Source organism: Triticum aestivum, chromosome 4B, assembly GCF_018294505.1.
Source record: "Triticum aestivum cultivar Chinese Spring chromosome 4B, IWGSC CS RefSeq v2.1, whole genome shotgun sequence".
Lineage (NCBI taxonomy): Eukaryota > Viridiplantae > Streptophyta > Magnoliopsida > Poales > Poaceae > Triticum > Triticum aestivum.
In genome coordinates, this window is record NC_057804.1 from 644,417,701 (window position 1) to 644,440,032 (window position 22,332).

Consider the following 22,332-nt stretch of genomic DNA (forward strand, 5'->3'; position numbering starts at 1 on the left):
TGCTGAATGACGCGTCGACTAGGAGCTTCAACCGTCGTGAGCTGGCCTGCAGCCACCCGTACCGTCGACGGAGGCGGAGCAGAGAGTTGCCTGGCTCATATCCGATGGGCACGACGGCCCACTTAGCCAGCTAGTATGTTGGAGAACTCGTCCTCCTACTCGCCGGATGCCATGGAGCTTGTGGAGAAAATGATGTGCAAGGAGGAGATGGGAGGGAGTGTGGTGCAATTTTTGTCCGATGTCTGGGCATCGTTTAAATAGCACGGGAATGGCCGGAGCCAACCGGTGTTGTGTTTAATGACTGGCGGCTCGTGAATGGACGTGTGGCCAGAGTAGATTTCTCGGCACACGCGCGGGTTTTAAATGGAGGAAGGCGGACAGTCTGCAACTGTTTGAATGCAGTGAGGAGGCGTGTTCGACCGGACGAGTAGTGGGCAGTACTCTCTCGCCCAGTTCGCCGCTTCAATGCTGGCAGTGAAAGGTCGCGTCCGTCTGCGCCGCCCTCCCATCTGGTCAAATCGCGGGCATCAATGTCGCCCGCTGCATGCTCTGAACTGGCATGAATGCGACGCAGTAAGCGGCGCGATGCGTGAAATGAAAAATACGGGAGGGGTGGGGTGGAGGTTTGGGTAGGCCAGGGCGGTTAGAGACGAGCGTGGTTGCGGTCTGGACGCCCGCAAAGCCCCCACGTTTATCTCCGGTTTGCAGGAGAAAACACGTCCGGACCATCCTATAAAACAATACAAACCCGTGTGGAATAGCATAACACGTCCAAAACAGCGTTGTCCGAACGTTGCATATGCGGTCGGTTTGAGGGTCGTCGTTGGTTAGAGACGCCCTATTGTGTTCGCACGGACGCAGCGAGCACGCATGTACGCGTTGCGCCGGGAAAACGGGACGATGCACATGCTCGGAATGCATGTCCCGCGAGGCAGGCACGCCACCGTCACCACGCCACATCCATCCGCATGCCCCTGCGTGCGTGCGAGCTTCAGTTTTAGGGGCGCGTGGACGCGTGCGTGCATACAAAGACGTCTCGTCAGGCTCAGGCAAAAGGAAAAGGGCCGGAGCACCGCGCGCGCACCGAGGACGGAGCACGCACGGCACGGCACGGCAGTGCGCGCTTCGGTCTCCGCGCCCCTCGGACCAGGGAGCGGGTGCGCGCGTTATCCGCTTGGAAAACAGCGTCGCGCGCTGTCGGCGTGTCGGGTGGGGCGGCCGGTTTCCTCGTGCGTCGCCGCGCGCCGGCGCGGAGCAAGGAGACACCGGCCGGCCGGCGGGTTGGTGGCACGGCGAGGTCTGGTCGGCAGACGGCAGCGGCTAGGCAGTCGGCACCGCAACGCTGCGTGAAAAGAGGAGAGGAGGTGGACTGGGAGTGGGACTGCATTGCATGCATGGCGCATGTGACGCCCATCAGAGCGGACGAGACTTGCCTGCTCCCCTCACGTGCGTCCATCCGTGCTCCCGCATACGTGGCTTAATTTGATTGAACCAAAATAAGGCTCGGCCTCATCTTCTTAAAATCAGGGGGAGATGATTATATTAGAAAGGAAAAAGGAAAAAAGACAGCCATAAGATAAGGTGGAAGTACGGATGGGAGCGTGGAAAGGGAGCAGGCAAGCCGGATCCCATCAGAGCGAGCGATCGGCGCCCCTCGCGGACAGCAGTGCAGTGCAGTGCAGCACGCAGCGGCGTAAAGGTGGCTGGCCCCGACCCGACCCCGCCAAGTAAACAGCACGAGCACGAGGCGCCACAGCGGAAAGCCTCTCCTCTGCTCGTCCTCGGCTTTGCTTCGGCCAATTGGCCCTGGCCCCCTGCCCCCGAGCGCGCGGCCCGAGCGGCACCACCAGTCCACCCCGCCGTGTCGAGCGCCAGCCACGGTCAATGCAGGTCAAGGATGCTGCTTCGGTTCCTCCCGCACTTAGTGGAGTAGTTGCTCCCCATTAGAGCATATACAGCCGGATTAGACAAATCCGACCCTCAAACATCCACGGACACGTCCAATAACCGATCACGTCTCAAATAATGCACCACATCCGCATACTTAAAAAATAGAAATGTCAAATCCATATTATTACATGCAACACAACGATCTTTAAGCGGAGCTCGTCCAGCTCTGCCATGCCATGTCCGACGGCCGGCTGCGCCCCACAGAGCGTTGGTCCGGTTGCTGGCAAGGTTGAGTAGGGCATGGGACACGAGCTGGCTCACGAGACTCAAGGCGCTGCTGTCGCCCATGCATTACTCTTCCTCGCCGGAGCCCGGAACCCGAACGGTGTCGGTGGACGTCAGATCGATGATGGATCCGTCCTGGGACGAGCCGGCGACGTCCACCATGATGCGATTGCGGCACCCGAACTGCTGCACCATACGGGGTGCCGAAGAATGCAACTCCGCCTCGCCGACGTCCACCACCGCATGGGCTGCCGCCGTCTCCCGCGCCCGCTGCCTCGCACGGCGGGCACGCCTGTGCCATGTTCTCATCGAATGAGGCCCATGGCGTGTCCCGATGCTCGGCGCGCCAACGGAGGAGTTGCGCGTCCGGCACCGTGTTCAGATGCTAGATGAACCGCACCGCCTCCAGTGAGGCAGCGATGGCACACCTAGCGACGGATCCATGCAACATTTGGGTGGACACAATGGATTCCCCGATGGAAGGAATCTGAGCGCTGCCAGGCACGGGCCTCTTCCTGGGAGCTACGGAGCGCAAGACGGACGACCATCTCCTCCTCGGGGTTGTGTGGATGAGCTCGGGGTTGATAGATCTGGAGGCAAAGGACTCGGTTTGCTGTCCGTCATGCCGGAGACTGCCGAGAATCGCGGGAGCTGAGTTTGGGTGGTGGCGGGAGTGGAGGGGACTAGAGTGTGAAGTGGCTAGGGTTTGATCCGGCGAGCGGATGGGGCCGAATATATGTGAGGTCGGATGGGCCAGTGTGGGCCGAGTAAGACGTGGCGGACGCACCCGGGCGCACCATATCCGTCTTATATTTGGGCTGGATATGAGGGGACGGTCAGCCCAAACATTTGAGATGCGTTTAAGACGTTCGCCTGGGTCGAAATTTCATGACCGGCCAGTGACCGTATGACCCGCGCAGACGTTTGAGGCGGGTTCGGGCGCCCGACTGTAGATGCGCATGCTGTGTCGAGCCGAGGCAAGCCGCGAGTGCTGTCGAGAGTAGGATCCCATCATGTAGTGTGGTGCCACCCCGCACTGCCGTTGATGTGTCCTCCCCGAGGCGGCAAGGCGGGGCGTGATACCTAGTGGGAGACTAGTATAGGATCAGCTCTTTAGATGAGATCGTAGGGTCAACCTAAAATTTTCATATTTAGACAATCGAAAAAATTCTAAAAATAATTTACAACTTACCTACAGGTTATGTCTACAACTAAAAAAAACAGTTCAAAACTCAATCCACAATTAGAGATCCGAAAAGAAAAATTGAATATGAAGAATGTCAGCTTTAGGTGAACAGTTTTTGACACTATTCACGATTTTGTCTTTTTTGTTCCTCTAAGTGTAGTTTGAATTAGGAGCTGAAACTTTTTGAGTTTGTACATCAAAGATGGATGAGTGTCTCCAAATTTTTTTCATAATTTTTGAACATGTTTTGTGTCTTTAAAAAGATTGATCGCATCGATCTCATCTAAGAGCAGATCCTGTACAAGTTTTCCCCGTGATACCTATATACCTTTGCTTAATCCACATTGTCCACACATACGTACGCACGCTAGCTACATGATCATTGAGGATTCCAGCTATAAAAAACTCCCCACGTGTTTAGATCATGGGCAAATAGAGGCCACGGTATTGCAACATGACGACGTGCCAGAGAGTACTTGTATTTGTTTTAGCTGAAATGACTTTGTATTTAAGAAAGTACGTACCACCACTGCTAGTTTTTTTTTTTGAGAAGAACCACCACTGCTGAAATGGATGCTTACGAGAAACGAGGTCGGCTTGGGCTTTTTTTATTTTTGAAAGACGATGTCGGCTTGGTGGTACAAATGGGCCTTGCCGGTGTACTGGACCTGACAGTTCTAAGAATTCTGGTGGAAGCCCATATACTACTTGAGGCATATCGTTCTCCATATAATCGACCAATATGATTTCTCAATTTTTTTGACCAATTATGCTAAAAAAATCAAGAATTGATCAACAAAATATGGTTTTCATTGAATGCAATTTTTTTTATCTTACCAAGCTGACCACTTGGTAACAAAATATGGTTTTGTTCGCTTGGGTTGCAAGTTCCACACATGCGGCTGAACGTCTCCAGTTTTTTTAACACAGTATACACGCAAGCGCTTATATATATGCGCATACACTCACTCCTTTGAACGCACACACGCACATCCTATCCCTATGAGTATCTTCAAGAGACTGAGCAGGCATATCATCTCGAGATTTTACAAAGTCACCGTAGGCGCTTCATAGTCGACGGGAACGTCTCCTCCCACTGAACGAGCATCACCGGAAATCCTGAAATAAATTCAGGATAAGTGCGAGCACCAGGACTTGAACCCTGGTTGGTTGGGGATACCATTGTCCACCTAAACATCCAACCACAGATTGGTTCGCACTGAACGTCTCCAGCTGGAAGGATTAGTTGTAGCTCCTAAGTGCATGGAAGGATAAAAAAAGGTTTCATATGAGCTCGGTAAACCGTAAAATCTGGAAAAACATGAAAATAAATTCAAAAAAATCTGAATTTTTTTTCCACCATTTGACAAATGTTTTACATGCTTGCAAAATTTCATCACAAATAACATTCTTGGAAGTCATGACAAGAAAAAAAATTGATGCTTAAAAAAGTTACTTTTGGAGTGCTGATTTTTTTGCAATGCCTTGCACGAATGTCAATTCATGTTGAAACTTTGCAAGCATTGAAAACATTTGTCAAATGTTGTCACAAAAAAATTTAGAATTTTTTATTTTTTATTTGGATTTTACTGTTCACTCGAGCTCATACGAGCTCGAGTTGAGAAGGGCACTTTCGGTTCTACCCTCCTTATTAGTGTTTGTACTTTGGTGGTGGCTTACCATCGACGTTAACCATCGATCTCAATGAGTCGATCTCTGATCTTATCAGGATGCAGACAACGTGGTCGAGTTGCCCACTGGGTGATAGGAGGAAGAAATAACCCTAGAGGATGGTGAAAGGGGGATCCTCAGTGATAGGGGAGTTCTTTGATGGAGGGATTAATGAGATGCCGGAACGCCTCAATCTCAAGGAAGATGGGCTCGATGATGTCTTTGTCAGCGAGGCCGAGGCAAAGGAATTTGAGGAACATGCTAAGTGGCTAGCTATAGGGAAGTCGAATATAGACATGCTCGTCGGCTCGAGTTCAATGTTTGAAATCCTAAAGATTGCGTGGGACCATACTTAGCTACCGAAGTTTTAGGACATATAGGAGAAATTGTCCATCTTTTAGATGCAGTGTTTGAGGGACTGGAAGAAGCTGGTGCATCAAGGGCCATGGATTCTCGAAGAGATGCTCTTGCTAATTGAGGACCACAATGGTTGTTTAGAGGTGGTGGAGCTTAATCGCCTATATACGTGGGGAAACTATACAAAATATTAGAGTTGTATCGTCGGTGGGGGGGGAGGTCATTGACCAACTTGCTCGCCGTATTGGCCGGTTTTGGGGGGTGTAGACGAGTCCTTCTATGTTGCATGAGCTGAACTATGTGTGTGTACTCATTGCGAAAGATGTATCCAAATTTGTACCACTAAATGTGGTAGGAGAAGGACGCCGGTGGATGCAATTAAAGTACGAGAACATTTCGTTCTTATGTAATGTGTATGGTGTCATGAGATACAACCATGAATAATGCAGATATGAGGTATGGGAGGCGAAGAACATGCAACTTGGAAGGTGAATGATAACACGGAGGAGGACTATACCATACACGCTCCCGTCCAATGGGAACTCGTGCTCTAACGAGGTAGGGTACAAAGTAGAAGTGGCGGTCTTGGAATGAAAATGCCAATTATAAGGTCTTCACAAGAGGCATCACTGTGCTCACAGGAGGAGGAAGAGAATGACACCGCTACCAGCCCAGTGAAGAAAGGGGATGGAGTTACTGACAAGGCCCAGGAGAAGGGAGATGCACTAAGGAAGAAGCTTGACCAATTGATGTACCCAGTACGATGGGAGAACAAAATGGGGGAGGTTTAGATGGTGTTGGGGGCCCTCTGCTCACGACCTTCCCCCGCCATCATATATTTGGCAATGGGAGATGAAGAAGCAATGGTGATATGTATCACCAAAAAACTAGGAAACTTGGTATTCGCTGGGCCCAATGAATACCATGTGCTAGAAGTGTCGTGGGTTGGGGCGACCTCGCGACAGTTCATGAGCCATAAAATATTGCACAGGAATGTGCGTCGACGATCTTATGCATGGAGAAAACACAAGTAGCCAAGAATCACATGGAGGGCTCAGCAGGTACTCTGCATTATGATTGTGCATATGGAGAGGGGAGCAATGACATAAATGCACTACTAGGGAAAAGCCTATACACAGAAAGTTACTAGTAGCGAGGGTTAAAAACCCTCGCTACTGCTACTTACCAGTAGCGCATGTTTTTAAACCTCGCTACTACTAAGTTGATAGCAGTAGCGCGGGTTTTTAACCCTCGCTACTACTAAGCGATCTCTACCGTGCCCCCCGGGACATGCCATAGTAGTAGCGCGGGTTTTTAAAACCTCGCTACTACTAAGTTTGATAGCAGTATAGTTGGTTTTTAGCCCTCGCTACTACTAAGTGGTGCCATATTAGTAGCGAGGGGGTAAAAAACCGCGCTACTACTAAAGGTCCCATTTTCAAACTCTACCCCCCCCCCCCCCGCGGATTGCCTTTTCAGTTTTAAAAAAAATAAAAGAAAATGATGAAAATGTTAAAAAAATAAAAGAAAATAAGTTTCCCATGTGATATGTGGTCTAGTTGTTGGGAAAATTTGCAAATATGAATTTCGACTTTATTTGCAAAATCTCTCGAGAATTTGTAAAAATGGGCATAACTTTTGCATACTAACTCGGATGAAAAAGTTTTTTATATGAAAAATCATCTACTCGAAAAGTTACATCCAAATTTAACGGGGGTACCCCGTTAAACATTTTCAAAATCCTCAAAAACCTAACAAAAAAAGTTACGGGGCTTTTAAGATCTAGAGTGGAAAAAAACGAAACAATTTCAAACTGTGGTTAAACAATGGTCAAACTAATTATTCTAGAATATTAGTGTTACTAAATAATTGTTTTAGTTTTTTTTGAATTTTGGTCAAATCTGGTCAAACTGTGGTCAAACTAATTATTCAAGAAATATTAGTGTTACTAATCTTTTAGAACAATAGTTTCAAACTCAAATAGTGAAATGTGTGACTTAATGCTCAAGCTAAATTCCTGAGGTTAATAGGATTGACATCTTACTATTGTCAAGAAAACAATAAGTGCAGACTTGGAAACGAGGGAGAATAGAACCCGAAAGTTAAGCGTGCTTAGGCTGGAGTAGTGAGAGGATGGGTGACCGTCCAGGAAGTTAGATGATTTGGAATGATAAGGGGTGATTAGAGATTAAATTGAGCAGCGATGAGGGGTGATTAGAGATTTGAGGTTAAAATAATTCAGAAATTTGAAAATTAGGGAAAAAATCAAAATATTTTTTCGAAAAAATTCAAAAAAAAAACCCGCGCTGGTAGTAGTAGCGCGGGTTTTTACCCACGCTACTACTAAAGGACGAGTAGTAGCGCGGGTGGCACCCGCGCTACTGCTATACGTTAGCTGTAGCGCCGGCCCCCGCGCTACTAATAGGCCCAAAACCCGCGCTACTGCTAGGCTTTTCCCTAGTAGTGATGGTGGGCTTTGTGTTTACTAGTAGAGACCACTAGTTTTAGAGTTGATGAAGTGTTCCAAATATCACATTGGTATGGTTGTGAAGGAATGTGGTAAGGAACAATAAGAGAGAAAAATGGGTAATTGTACTTTTGCCACTAAGGATAAATGACTACATACTGCCCAAGAAGTAGTTATGTTGTCAACATTATGCCATCTTTCCCAAATCAATACTCTGTTTTATTACTTAATACTTGGATGATCCACAGGTATCACGATCAATAGTATGTCATCTTTCCCAAAGCAATATTCTGTTTTATTACTTAATACTTGGATGATCCAGAGGTATCACGATCAAAGAGTGCAAAGCTAATGAGGTTGAAACCCTCATTGACTTGTTGGGGATACAAGCGAAGTTTTATTTGTATTACAAAGCTGATGATTGGTGTGGGAATCAGTTCTAGGAATTGATATCTTAGTTTTTCACCGAGGGAAAGCTTGGTGCTACCGACAAACCCTTGTACTTGGGGGAAAATATTTTTTTGGCAAGATAAACTACATGGAGCAATAAACACTTCCCAGCACCACATCGGCTGGATTTGATAACCTAGATGTCTAGGGTAGAAGGAGCGGTACTTTAAGATCCAACTCACATCAAAAGAATCAGTAGATCCAATCCACCGACCAGAGGAGAGCAAGGAAGCCGATATGTAGAGACCTCTCGGGTGTGGTGTCCTCTGGGAAAGGAAGCGCTATAATAGATGATGTCCAACAAAACCTCTCATCGCACATGGTTGGTTCAAAAGCATTTGTGAAATAAGTGTCACACACGTAGGCCAATCTACACATGTTTGCAAAGTGATGGGACCTAGCATGATTGATGTGGCTCGTGACACACAGCCGCCTAGGAACACCCATGTGTGATGTGAGGTGTCACATTGCCGACGTGTATTATATATTGAGTGCATCTTTGTGAAGTTTGACTCACTGCACATGGTGAGTGTTCAACGAGCGTGTGCAATGCTCCTGGGTTTCTATAAACGTATTCACCCTCTAGTAACCCTAAGCCTTGTAAAGAAGACAATTCGAGGAAGTCAGGGTGTCCTCGATGGTCCCATTCTAGCTTCGGGTACAAAGGGCATGTAGGTGGGTCCTTGTGGTACCCATGTGTCCATACCACTCGCACTAGGGCCAGGTCGTGCCCCCTATACATGATAATTGGGAAATTCATCCTCGAAATTTGATGCAAAATGCATGTATTAACTATCCTCACTTCCATGACAATCTTCTATGATTTAGAAGATAAGGACTAGCATAGATAAGCATGTATGACAATGAGGAGTAAAAAAATGGACGTGCACCAAAACATGATCGATATTGGTTGTTTCGTAGGTATCAAAGCTTGAGTATGAAATGTGCATGACGCCTACATTACTATTTAGGAGGCATCCGATCCAAATAAACTACTCACATAACAGTGCCCCCACTCCCTGAATGATTGTTAAGGCGATTAGGCATCCTTAGATGAAAGAGTGGTCTTACATGATTGGTCCTTGTGTGTCACCACCTCCCACCTATCCTATACAATTGGTCAAGGTTGTCATTGTGAATTTATAGTCAAGGTGCACGGGGTCTTACCGTCTATCCGTTGGTACTCCACATCTTCATAGAGAATTCAATCTCAACGAGTCCATGTCGAAGACAATGGGGCAGTCATTACACCATCTGTGCAGGTTGCTACTCTAGTTAAGCACTTATCCGACAAATGAATTTCGCCACCTTATGACAATTAGCGTCACCACAGCTGTTTTTCAGGCTTCCATGCAAAGCTTATCACACTTCTCCTTCTGACCTTCCAGCACTGAGCATGTGTCAAACTCTATACATCGTTTTACACTTAGAGTCTATGTTTTTATTTGCATTCCAAAATTCATGGGGTTTGTATTGGTGCTTCTTGCTAATAGATCACATATATGCCTTTTATTTAAACCTGATATTGTTTTAGAGTTCCCAACTGTTTGAGCCATTCAATTTTTTGTTGAGAAGTTCTAGAGAGTGAACATACATGCAATTGAAACTTGTAGAAAACTCTCAGGCCTCGTGCATGGATTTAAGGCTCGTTAAAAAAGAAAATGTGTATTTGTACTTTAAACATGACGTCATAAGTTCAACTCGGTTTCATGTTTCAAGAAAAGGTAGACACAAAGATTATAACTTTATTAGATTACACAAAAGTGGAAATGTTGCCCACCATACAAACTAGCCGAAGTTAAGCAAATAAGAACATGAACAATCCATCAAACTTAATGAGTGATAATTTAAACGACATAGATGGGCTTGAGAAAGAGCGCGGCGATGAGACCCTTGAGGTCACCACCAAATGTGTAGCCGTCCCTGCCACCAAGGTATATAACCTCCAACGTCCTTGTCAGGTTCACCATCAATTGTGCCGCCGGCAACAGTGCGGGTTCTATCTCCATACATGCTCGGTTGATCATCCTCCACGCATCTTCGGCCAACGCCGAGATTGCCACGATAGCCTCCTGGCCCCCTACGAGGTTCTCCTTCATGTAGCACTCCACAGAGCTAGCCACATCCTTCTTGGTCTTTCCCAATTTGTAATAAGCGATGTCGTTGAGAAAGCGAGCGATCACTCCGCTTGCGCAGACAATGTCTGGGACGTCGGCTGCCTAGTCGAATGCCTCCTTGGTTGCAGTGTTTCCCACACCCATGAGTAGCACAAGGGCCAGTGTGGGGAAGCCTGACGACATGCGTGACACCTCTAGGTGCTCCTTGAAGCTCGGGGCATACTTTTCGTTGGACCATTTGGCCTCACGGAGGTAATACTCAGACGACGACTGAAACTGCATCCACGGAGAGAAACGTGAGATACTGAGATGTAGCATGACAAGTATAGCTTGAATAGTGCAGCTGTTAAACTCAGTGCAATTTATTTTCTTTTCAAAAGCTCTTATCGCTGTCTTTGCGTAAGATACACGGTATTTCTCATGTGGTCCCAAAGTATCCTCAAACTCTTTGAAGTTACCCAACAATCTGATGTAGAACATATGCAGGTATTTAGGCTGGTCACAATGGGCAAGAACATAAGCTAGTAACTTCACACTTCCCTAGACTATGTTACTACCTCCATAGTGGGTAGGAACATCTATGTAGTGTCATGCAACGATGTATTTATTAGGTTATAGACTCATTGTTTCTTGGAATGTGTGATGTTCCGGTAACTTAGCTAGTTACCACAAGCACCTCTCTCTTCATTAAATACGTGCCACATAAGCAAAGTTGTATTGGAGTGTGTGATGTTACTCCTAAGTTCCTCCCCACTGTGACCAGCCTTAGGTAGAATAGACACCGCGCTTGGGGTCCCATCTGCAATAAATAAGGAATTATGAATCTAGGAGAGTGCTATGAGCTCAGATCTTGATCAACGCAACTGGATAATTTCACAAGATTGATGGTTTAAATTTCTGATATAATTAAACTTAGCCACGTTAAGCTTTAGTTCAGCGATTGGCCTAAGTAAGCACTATTATTTTGCAAAAAATCCCACCTTTGTATAGCTTCATTGAGTTTATAGCAATCCTCCAGGGTCGCGTGGACATCGTAGGTGTCATCCATCAGGGATAGCAGACCGAACGTCTTTGCAAACATCAGCCGTGCGCGTGAGTACTCCTCCTCATGGAACACGCTGCATGTCCAGAAATAGTTCTCCACTAGACGATCCCGGGCATAGCTTAGCTTCACATTGTCATAAAGATCTCTCCACCACCTGCAGATTGCATCCATGTTAACCCAAATATCAAGTAACATATTGGTGCATATTGTTATAATTACTTTATGTTCCCTATTAGCTTGTTCTAATTCAAGTCTGTGTACTCCTTTGCGCTGCATTATGTTAGATGGCATCCCCAACGTTGTCTTTTACCTTACGTCATGAATTTTTGTGTTGTAAGACTTTGTTTGCTTTCCATTTATGGAATTTATATTATAAAGCCGAGCGCTCTTTGCACCTTTGTTCTAAAAACATATTGGTAGAAGTCAATAGGGAATAATTGCATCATTTAGTGCACTAGTTGTGTCGTACTCCTATTCCTATATCAAGGGAGAGGAAGAGGGAGGTGCAAGGGCCAGTGGTGGTGCTGCCATTCTTGGTGGAGATGATGCTACGTCGTGATCCACTAGGTGTGGCCATTGCTGGAGAGGAATCCATGGCAGACCGGAGGGACATGGGGAATAGGTGGAAATGAAGGAAATAAATGAGATGATGTTATGCTGACAGTTGGATCTCACTTGCCAATATTCGCAAAGTTCCTTTGTAGCTAAAATAAAACTGCAGTTTACTTTGTCACTAGGAACTAAAGATAGGATATGTCTACGTGTTATTAGATTGAGATTCCTTTTATGTCCGAGTTAATCTAGAAAAGTGAAATTTCAATTTAAGTTGGACTTTTCAGAAGGCTTCGATATAAGAAAAATCTTAAACGATTTACGACTAGCAAAACCGTTAGAGGAAAGAAAACAACATTACATAGAAAAGGGAAAAACATCAACTTACAAAGATAGAGCCCTAAGCTCCTTGAGGTGAAGGGACCTGACCAGTTCGAAGTCAAGTCGGGAGAGCTCCAACAGCGGGCCGTTGTTAGACTCGTCCTTCTCATACTCCTTTATGTAGTGCATTGTTTCCAACCGCCTGACGGTCCGTGGGAGAGGAATGTCGAGGGCACGTGAGACTTGTTCCGCCATTGGTGGCCTAAGCTTGTTTCTCATTGCCTCGAGGTGGTACCTCGAAAAGACGATCACGTCACTTAGTGCATCCTCACCAGGCGTCGCCAGGTGCGCTGCATTATAAAGGCTCAGAAGGCTCACTAGGTCACTGCATAGGCTTGTGCTGAAATTTCCTGTCTGATCTTTGAACTTGTCGAATATGTCTACACGCAGTCATGGAAGCTTGATCATATCAGTTCAGTTTCTAGGTGTGTGTTCTCACATTTGCTAGGTATGTAAGCCCGGCACAGATTTTTAGGTTTTCAATTTAACTAGCGAACCATGTATTATATGTCACAAAAAATACAACTTTAGATTCATCGTCAAACGAAATTTCTAAACATACATTTTTATGGCATAGTTACACATGTTTTGTTAGTTAATTCTAGACCTAAAATCCATGCCCCAGTTATAAACCCAATCCGAGGTATATATATAGAATGGTGTGTGCCTTTACGAAGTTAGCAAAACAATTAATGTATTGGTTGGTTGATTCATGGTATGTTTTTTCAAACCAAAGAGCAAATAACAAATATCAATCCTAAACAAACATGACAGAATACGATAGGTTGAAGATTTTGGGTTGATCTGAACAACAAAAGAGCAATAGCTAGATCCACAAAATTTTGTCTGAAGGCCAGACATAAATTTAGAGTGGCTTTGAGATCACTGAACTTTTCTAGAGTGGCCGGTGTACCGATAGAAATACAACTCACTATACATTGTTGGTTTGTTTTAAGAAATATACATACCTGCAGATACCCAGAACCCATGCTGCCTAAGTAGGCGAAACCGAAGAGCGGCGATGTGGAGGTCGTCAGAGCTAGCTGGAAACTCCGGCTCCTCGTTTAGCACATGCCTTAGTACCGTGCCAATCTCCCCACGGAAGTGGTTGTTGATGCCGAGCCGCTCGAGCGTTTCCACCAGTGTCACAGCATCAGCCACGCTCCTGTTTTTGCTGTCCTCTAACAGGGCGCGCACTTGGACCTTGAGTTGTTCCGCCCTCTCTCGCATCCTCATCTCTGAGCTCTATACATCGCACACATGAAATTCAACATTATAACTTTTCTCGTACAAAACCGACATCTTGTTGGTCAAACTTAAGTCCTAAAACACGTGCATGCCTTATTCACCGGAAAGTATGTAAAAGTGTATGTGACTAACCTGCGAGAGGGGAGGGTTGTAGGTGATGAAGAAGTCACCCCACACGCAGGGTTGGAAGGCGCCCATCTCCAGCTTATGAGGACCAGCGGCGGCAGGCTTGTTAGCAGCCATGTGTAATATGAGTATAAGCTTATACTTGCACAGTTGCACTGGTTGCAAATCTTGTACTTGCTCTATTAGTGTCTGTATATCTTGTCTTGTGCATGGCATGTTCTTGCTAGCGGTCTCTATTTATAGATCGAGGGAGCGAGCTAATCGAGTGCACCAACAGGTTCAACACTGCCGCAGCCTCGCAAATGAAACGAGGCAACGTTCTATTCTGTTGGGAGGGGGGGGGGGGGGGGGGGGGGGGGGCGCAATTATTGGATTCTCATTGATGTGTCAATTACTTATATTATATTGTACACGATTAGAACGAGATCATGGCAAGAGATCAGGGTGACAAGGACGACAATACAACAGGTTTGAAGCAAGCGGAGAGAAACAAACCTTACAGCAAATGGATGTACGCCGCGTATTCCAAGCTAAAAATGGTCGAGCTGGGCTCGAGGCACGCGGAACACGATGCGTGTGGTGTCCATCCACGCTCAAGCATCAGACCGCCCTCCCGAGCCGCCCCCCACGTGGGCGACAGGGATGCCCAAGATCCCATCGGCCGGACCTCCCCCACTCCTCCTCCTCTCTCGCCGCTGCCCAAGGGCGCAGCCAGGCGAAGCCTTGCCGTCGCCGGCGGCGGCGGGGACTCGGGCCCTCTCGCTCGGGTGGGGCTGGCGCGGGACAGCGCCCCCGGGCCGGAGCGTGGCGGGCGGGCCGGTCGCCATGGCGGGTGGTGGCGGTGCATCGGCGACCTCGCTTCCCCGCGGCAGGAGGTCTCGCGATCTGGTGCATCGCGGCCGCCAGGGACGGCGGCGGCGTGACCAGATCGGTTCGCGGCGGCGTGGCCGGATCTATGCCCATGCGTGGGCCTTGATCACTGGTCTGCCGTCGGCACGGTGGTGGGTGCGACTCGTCGGCAGCTGGGCAGATCCGCGGGATTCTACCCTTGTCTGGTCCTTGATAGAGCGGCCAACTCCGGGGGAAATCCTGGGTCTCCTTGAGATCGAACGATGGCGGTGCTTTTACGTCGTAGTCCCTCTTTAGGGCATTGTTTTGGAGTTTGCTCCGGTTGTAGGGACCAGCGACGTCGGCGGCGCACGTCTGGTGGAGCAACTGCCGATGAAAATCGCGCTGACTACGGTCATGGCGGACGATGGCGGCGTCTTTGATGTCGTTCCCTTGTCGAGGCATCGTCGTTGCAGTCTGCGTCATCAGGCTCGGGATGCTCCGGGGGAAATCCTAGATCTGGGTCTTCCGGATCGGACGATGATGGCGTTTTATCGCTTTCCCTCATGGGGGCACCGTTTTGGAGTAAGTGCTGGCTGGGGGGATGGTGGAGCGGTGCTTCATCTCACACATTGATGGCGCCGGATATCGGCGACATGGCGATGTGGAGGCTCAGCGTCGGATGCACGGAGATGGACTCGCACAGGAGGAGGTTGCTGTCCGGCGTCATGGTGACGTCGATGGAAGAGTGGCCAGACAAGGTAGAAGCCTCAATATGATCTGAAGACGGACATGTGGAAGATGGCGGCGACGACACACGTGTGCGTCTGACCGGATTGTGTCCCAGACCCGGTATGTGGCTCGGCTGGGGCTTCCGAATGAGTTTCGGCTTCCGGTTTTTGATATTAGACTTAGGTGAGTGGTTTGGGTAGTGGCCCAACTAGCACCCTTCATCATTTTGGATAGGAGTAATGGCATATGTTGCTAAGATGGTGGATTCAGGCACATTGTTATAATACTTTGTAAAGTCCTGAAGAATAATCAATAAAGTGGCCGTATGCAACTTTCAGATGTAGAGACCGGGGGTCATCCTTCTTTTCTAAAAAAAATCGCTCTCCCAGCTTCGCTGACTCACAAGCTACTTACGTCCATGAATGGTTTCTAGTTTGGCAACTCTGGTTTGATGGGTCAATTATTAGTTCATTATTCATGCCGGTGTGGAGAGTTGTGGCATGAGCAGTGAAAGAAATAGCGCGCTATAGCGTTTTGAGCAATGCATCGTTAAATAAATCAATGTATAATGTCTCGTTAATATTATGTTGTGGCATGATACAGCACGCAAATAGCATATTTGCAGGGCCATGCTATCTTTTTCCATTAGGCATGAGCCATGATACACAGCTGATCTGATTCTGATCACAAGCCTATGACTACGTTCTATTCTGTTGGGAGGGGGGGGGGGGGCGCAATTATTGGATTCTCGTTGATGTGTCAATTACTTATATTATATTGTACACGATTAGAACGAGATCATGGCAAGAGATCAGGGTGACAAGGACGACAATACAACAGGTTTGAAGCAAGCGGAGAGAAACAAACCTTACAGCAAATGAATGTACGCCGCGTATTCCAAGCTAAAAATGGTCGAGCTGGGCTCGAGGCACGCGGAACACGATGCGTGTGGTGTCCATCCACGCTCAAGCATCAGACCGCCCTCCCGAGCCGCCCCCCACGTGGGCGACAGGGAGGCCCCAGATCCCATCGGCCGGACCTCCCCCACTCCTCCTTCTCCTCTCTCGCCGCCGCCCAAGGGCGCAGCCAGACGAAGCCTTGCCGTCGCCGGCGGCGGCGGGGACTCGGGCCCTCTCGCTCGGGTGGGGCTGGCGCGGGACAGCGCCCCCGGGCCGGAGCGTGGCGGGCGGGCCGGTCGCCATGGCGGGTGGTGGCGGCGCATCGGCGACCTCGCTTCCCCGCGGCAGGAGGTCTCGCGATCTGGTGCGTCGTGGCCGCCAGGGACGGCGGCGGCGTGACCAGATCAGTTCGTGGCGGCGTGGCCGGATCTATGCCCATGCATGGGCCTTGATCGCTGGTCTGCCGTCGGCACGGTGGTGGGTGCGACTCGTCGGCAGCTGGGCAGATCCGCGGGATTCTACCCTTGTCTGGTCCTTGATAGAGCGGCCAACTCCGGGGGAAATCCTGGGTCTCCTTGAGATCGAACGATGGCGGTGCTTTTACGTCGTAGTCCCTCTTTAGGGCATTGTTTTGGAGTTTGCTCCGGTTGTAGGGACCAGCGACGTCGGCGGCGCACGTCTGGTGGAGCAACTGCCGATGAAAATCGCGCCGACTACGGTCATGGCGGACGATGGCGGCGTCTTTGATGTCGTTCCCTTGTCGAGGCATCGTCGTTGCAGTCTGCGTCATCAGGCTCGGGATGCTCCGGGGGAAACCCTAGATCTGGGTCTTCCGGATCGGACGATGATGGCGTTTTATCGCTTTCCCTCATGGGGGCATCGTTTTGGAGTAAGTGCTGGCTGCGGGATGGTGGAGCGGTGCTTCATCTCACACATTGATGGCGCCGGATATCGGCGGCATGGCACTGTGGAGGCTCAGCGTCCGATGCACGGAGATGGACTCGCACAGGAGGAGGTTGCTGTCCGGCGTCATGGTGACGTCGATGGAAGAGTGGCCAGACAAGGTAGAAGCCTCAATATGATCTGAAGACGGACCCGTGGAAGATGGCGGCGACGACACACGTGTGCGTCTGACCGGATTGTGCCCCAGACCCGGTATGTGGCTCGGCTGGGGCTTTCGAATGAGTTTCGGCTTCCGGTTTTTGATGTTAGACTTAGGTGAGTGGTTTGGGTAGTGGCCCAACTAGCACCCTTCATCATTTTGGATAGGAGTAATGGCATATGTTGCTAAGATGGTGGATTCAGGCACATTGTTATAATACTTTGTAAGGTCCTGAAGAATAATCAATAAAGTGGCCGTATGCAACTCCCAGATGTAGAGGCCGGGGTCATCCTCCTGTTCTAAAAAAAATCGCTCTCCCAGCTTCGCTGACTCACAAGCTACTTACGTCCATGAATGGTTTCTAGTTTGGCAACTCTGGTTTGATGGGTCAATTATTAGTTCATTATTCATGCCGGTGTGGAGAGTTGAGGCATGAGCAGTGAAAAAAATAGCGCGCTATAGCGTTTTGAGCAATGCATCGTTAAATAAATCAATGTACAATGTCTCGCTAATAGTATGCTGTGGCATGATACAGCACGCAAATAGCATATTTGCAGGGCCATGCTATCTTTTTCCATTAGGCATGAGCCTATGATACACAGCTGATCTGATTCTGATCACAATATCTTTGGAACATGTATTTGCCCATGTGTAGTGTCTAGTACTGCTTCTAGTGTCTGCGGGTGCGTGTCTTCTTTGATTCATAACTTGTGAATGCCACAGCGGATCTGATTCTGACCACAATCTATCTGGAACAGTAGTTTGCCGATGTGTAGTGTCCAGTACTGTTGTGCTGTGCTGTGTGTGTGTATTTGTGTAGAGTTAACTGTTCTTTGATGGGCCACTTAAGGATTTTCAGCACGTTCGGTATCAAGTAGGGCATGCCGACAGGCCGTGAAGGAGGCAGTGGACAGGCTGATGAATCAAGTTTTGCTACTTCAGAGATCACCTTCTGGCTTCTGCTCAACACACAGTGTCGGCGATGGATCGTCTACTGATGTGAAAATAGTTTATGAGCGGCGTGCCGTCCAAAGATTAAAGTTTCGCAAGTTTGGTGTGTTTTTCCTATTTAGTGCGCCTAACTTCCTTCGCTTTCATGAACGGATGTTTCCTCTCCGAGGACATTTCTAACCGATCTTCTAAAAGTTAGTGAAGTACAGGTGGAGTAAAGTTAATGGGGTAACTTTTTTACTTCACCGACGGTGGCCGCGCCTAGCCAACCCCTGTAGTTAGTGGAGTGAAAATAAAGTTGTGTAGATTTTGCGTCCTAGCCGCACGAACTTTAAACACTACATATTACATATTTTAAAAACATTCAAATTAAAACATGCATAGCATTTTCGTCATAACATAAAGTTTCATCATCGCGTTTTTCAAATTAAAACATGCGAAGTTCATTCAAAAGACATTACTTCAAACACAATGTTTGAGCCAAAATCATCGCAAACATAGCATATGTATATATTGTGGATCGAGCCAACCAATGGCATGCATTACCACTCCCTCGGCCACCACCACTCAAACGATGTCGTCAGCAAACAAATCAACTCCACCATCCTCTCAGCCACCATCACGACCGCCATCCTCTCGACCACCACCATCAACACCATCACCCCCTCGGCCACCACCATCAACACCATCCCCTTGGCCACCACCAACATTCTGCAGAGAGGCTTCCAAGATCTCTCCACGAGTGAGCTCCCAATACTTTCTTCCGATTTCATCCATTGTGTTTGGATTCATAAACATGATAGCGCGTTCTTCGGCCTTCTTGGCATCAGGAATCCTCTCCTCCTTAAGTGCAAGCCTACGCTCCTCTGCCTTTAACTTTCTCTCTTCGGCCGCCGACTTGGCCTTCCATTTCTCATCCTCCAGCGCCTTGAGCTCATTCCACCTTGCCATCTTCTCTTCTTCGTGTTCGGCCGCCAACATCTTCTTGGTCTCGATCATTGCCACAAGTTCTTCTTTGTAAGTGCCACCGAATGCATTTCTCTTCTTTCTATCTTTTGCAGTCTTATTTCCTTCCAGTCTATTGTTGGCATCTTCGTCAATCTCGTTGTCCTCCTCTACGGAAATGCTCAATCTTGATCTCTTTGGAGTGGTCTCTGCGATTCTTTGGATCCACTTCTCGTTTTCGCATAGCTCTTTGTAGCAATGATGCAACATGAAGGGCTTGTGGCCGAACTTGGTGTTTCTACGCTGAATAGCTCTTGGGCGTAGGGGCCATACTCCGCCACTTGCACACCGCTCGGTGGTGCATGATTCACTTGGTTGATGCAACCGAACCATCGGTTGCATTGGTCATGAATGGTGCTCCAACGATGCCCAAGAGAACCTTGAGTATGGCTTGATCCCACATCCACGGAGTTGTTGTAGTGGTCGGTAATTCTCTCCGAAAACATGGTCTTGGTTTGATCCATTCTGATCGTTGCATCCATGGACGTCACGCACCAAGCATCACAAAGAGTAGTATCCTCCTTTTGGTTGTAGTTTTGGGTGTGGCACATTGGCACCTTCGTGCTTGCTTCAGCACCTCCACAACCTCCTCTTCCTCGGCTACCACCTTTCGGCCTTCTCCTCTTCCCCGGTCACCTCTTGCTCCATGTCTTGGGTGGCCTCCAAATGATCCCAAAACGAGTCATAGTTGATCTCATCAAGTCCAACAGCAGCCGAGGACTCCAAGGAGGCGAGTAATTCGGCCGTGTTCATCTCCGCACTACAACAAACAAAGCAAACACTACCAACTATCACTACCGGCCACCAACAATCACTATCAGATACCTACACCACGCGAGATTTTTGTTTTTACCTTGTAGGCATTTCATCGAGCATGTGGCGTCCGCGATGCTTCTTGCCGGCTGCGGCGGCTGCCCGCGCCAGAGTAGCTGCACCAAGCGCCGGCCTAGGACGAGGCGCCACTTTGGCCTTCTTCATCTTCTTCTTCGCAGCCGCCTCAGCGAGCGCCTATGCTGCCGCCGTTGGCTTTCGAGCTCATTTGGCTCCGGCAGGTGCGGTAGGAGGGCAGCGGGCTGTTGCCGGAGAAGCAGTGGCCACCCTTGGAGGAGCTTTGATGTGGTGGTTTTTTTCATCCCCAAACTCTTCTTCGGCATGGCCGGCGGCACATGGATGATTTCCGGCGGTGATGACCCCTGGGGTGAGGGAAGGGTCCAGGCTATCCATTCTGGCTAGCCGGATAGTCATCTGTGGCGGTGGCGGGGCACATCAGCTCTGGCGGTGGGAGACAGGGCGGTGCGGTGTGGGAGAAAGAGAGAGAGGCGTTAGTTTTATTCGGCTGCCACGGGAGTGAGTAAAAATAAGGAGATTTGGGGGGATATTGGGAGTTGAAGTAAAAAAATTACTCCACTAAGCCGGATAGGGGACCGGCTAGGTGCGCCCTAAGGGAGTATAACCGAAGTTTTACTCCCTTATGGTCTTTTATGGGATCAGTTAGAAATGCCCTTAGTATTGCAGGAGGTCTAAACAAAAAATTATAGTCTTTTTTCTTTGGAAAAGAGGGGACATCCCTCGGCCTCTGCATCAAGTGATGCACACAGCCTTTAATTTCTTTTGTAGTAATTCGATGAGCAAATCCAATTCACCCCAAGTCGTCATTCTAAAAGATCTGGACGTGAACAATTCTACATCTCAATCTAAATGGTTTATATCAGCCACAAAAATAAAAATAAAAATTTAATGGTTCATATGTACACAAGTCCGGGAGTCCTCACCTAAGACATAATTTTCACCTATTGATCTCTCGGCACTCACCACTACTCTGGCAAATTATAGGTGATACACACCAAAATGTAAAATCTCTATTAGTGACTCTAGCATTGCTGACCGCTTCAACTGTCCTTGAGGGACTTTCCTAGGAATCCCTATCAGGGCATCTTCAACAGCAACCCGCAAATTTCTTTTTGCATCCGTCCGCTGATAGGGGACCAATCCACGGTCACGGATACAGGAGACCGTCATCCAAAGCTGATCGCATACATTTCAAACACTTTGGTAAAAAATCGGACGAAATTCATACAAACACGACGGATTTCATACATACCGGACGATATTCATGCAAACAAGCGGATTTTTGTTAGATTTCAAACATTTAGAAAAAAAAGTTCCGACCCGACACTAAACCTATCCTACGGCGGCGGCCGGCATTCAACCCCTTGTTGTCCTTCATCCTCGTCTCCATGACCATCGGCAATAAGACCGATGAACTGAAGTTGCGGTCTCCGGCGAGTAAGAGTAGAACACGGGAGACGGATCAGCCCACATGGGACACAAGGCCCTGCCGCCTCTCGTGCCCTAACCATCCTCGGGGGAGTCTGCGCCATGTTCGTCGACGGTGGACGTGAGGTCCACGATGAAAATGGTGGCGCCCGTGCTATCATCGTCCCACCGAGCCGCTGGATGTTCATCGCCGGCGCATAGGAGGCGCAGCTGGCGTTGTTCTCCTCCACGATCGCTTGGAGCAGCGCCTCCATGGCGACCGCTTCCTGGTGAGCGGCAGCTTGAGCGCGGACGATATCATAGATGGCATGCTGCTCCGCGACGAAGTTGGGGTTCACTGCGGCCATGGCCGCCACGGCCTCCTCGCTCGCACGCTCGTTGTAGATATGGCCCTCCGCTAGCCGATGCTGCTCCAGGAGGAACAAGTTGTACTGTCGTGGACTTAACATGGCAGATGCCCTTGTGAAAGGACTTAGGTGTGGAGTCATCACAACGTAGGTTAGCTTAAAGGGGTTGAACAGGACAAAGGACATGAGGTATACCCAAGTTCGGCCCCTCTCAACGAGGTAAAAGCCTACTCCTGCTCTTGTTTCGTATTGCTTGGGTGTCGATTACAAGGGAGTGATCATGCTTGACCTAGCTATCGATTGGTTATTTATTGAGTTAACCCGCCGCAGGGTCTCACCTTTATATACACACATTGAGGGCCCGGGGCTTACAAGAGTCCGAGGCGGATCACACACGTGATCAGCTCGGTTTCTAA

At 48.6% G+C, this 22,332-nt stretch overlaps 2 pseudogenes; both read right to left on the bottom strand.

Annotated features, from left to right (window-relative positions):
• Positions 1-10,031: 10,031 nt before the first annotated feature.
• LOC123089567 (eudesmanediol synthase-like) lies at positions 10,032-14,053 on the bottom strand (annotated as a pseudogene).
• Positions 14,054-18,773: 4,720 nt separating this feature from the next.
• Positions 18,774-21,916, bottom strand: LOC123090335 (uncharacterized; annotated as a pseudogene).
• Between the last annotated feature and the right edge of the window lie 416 nt (positions 21,917-22,332).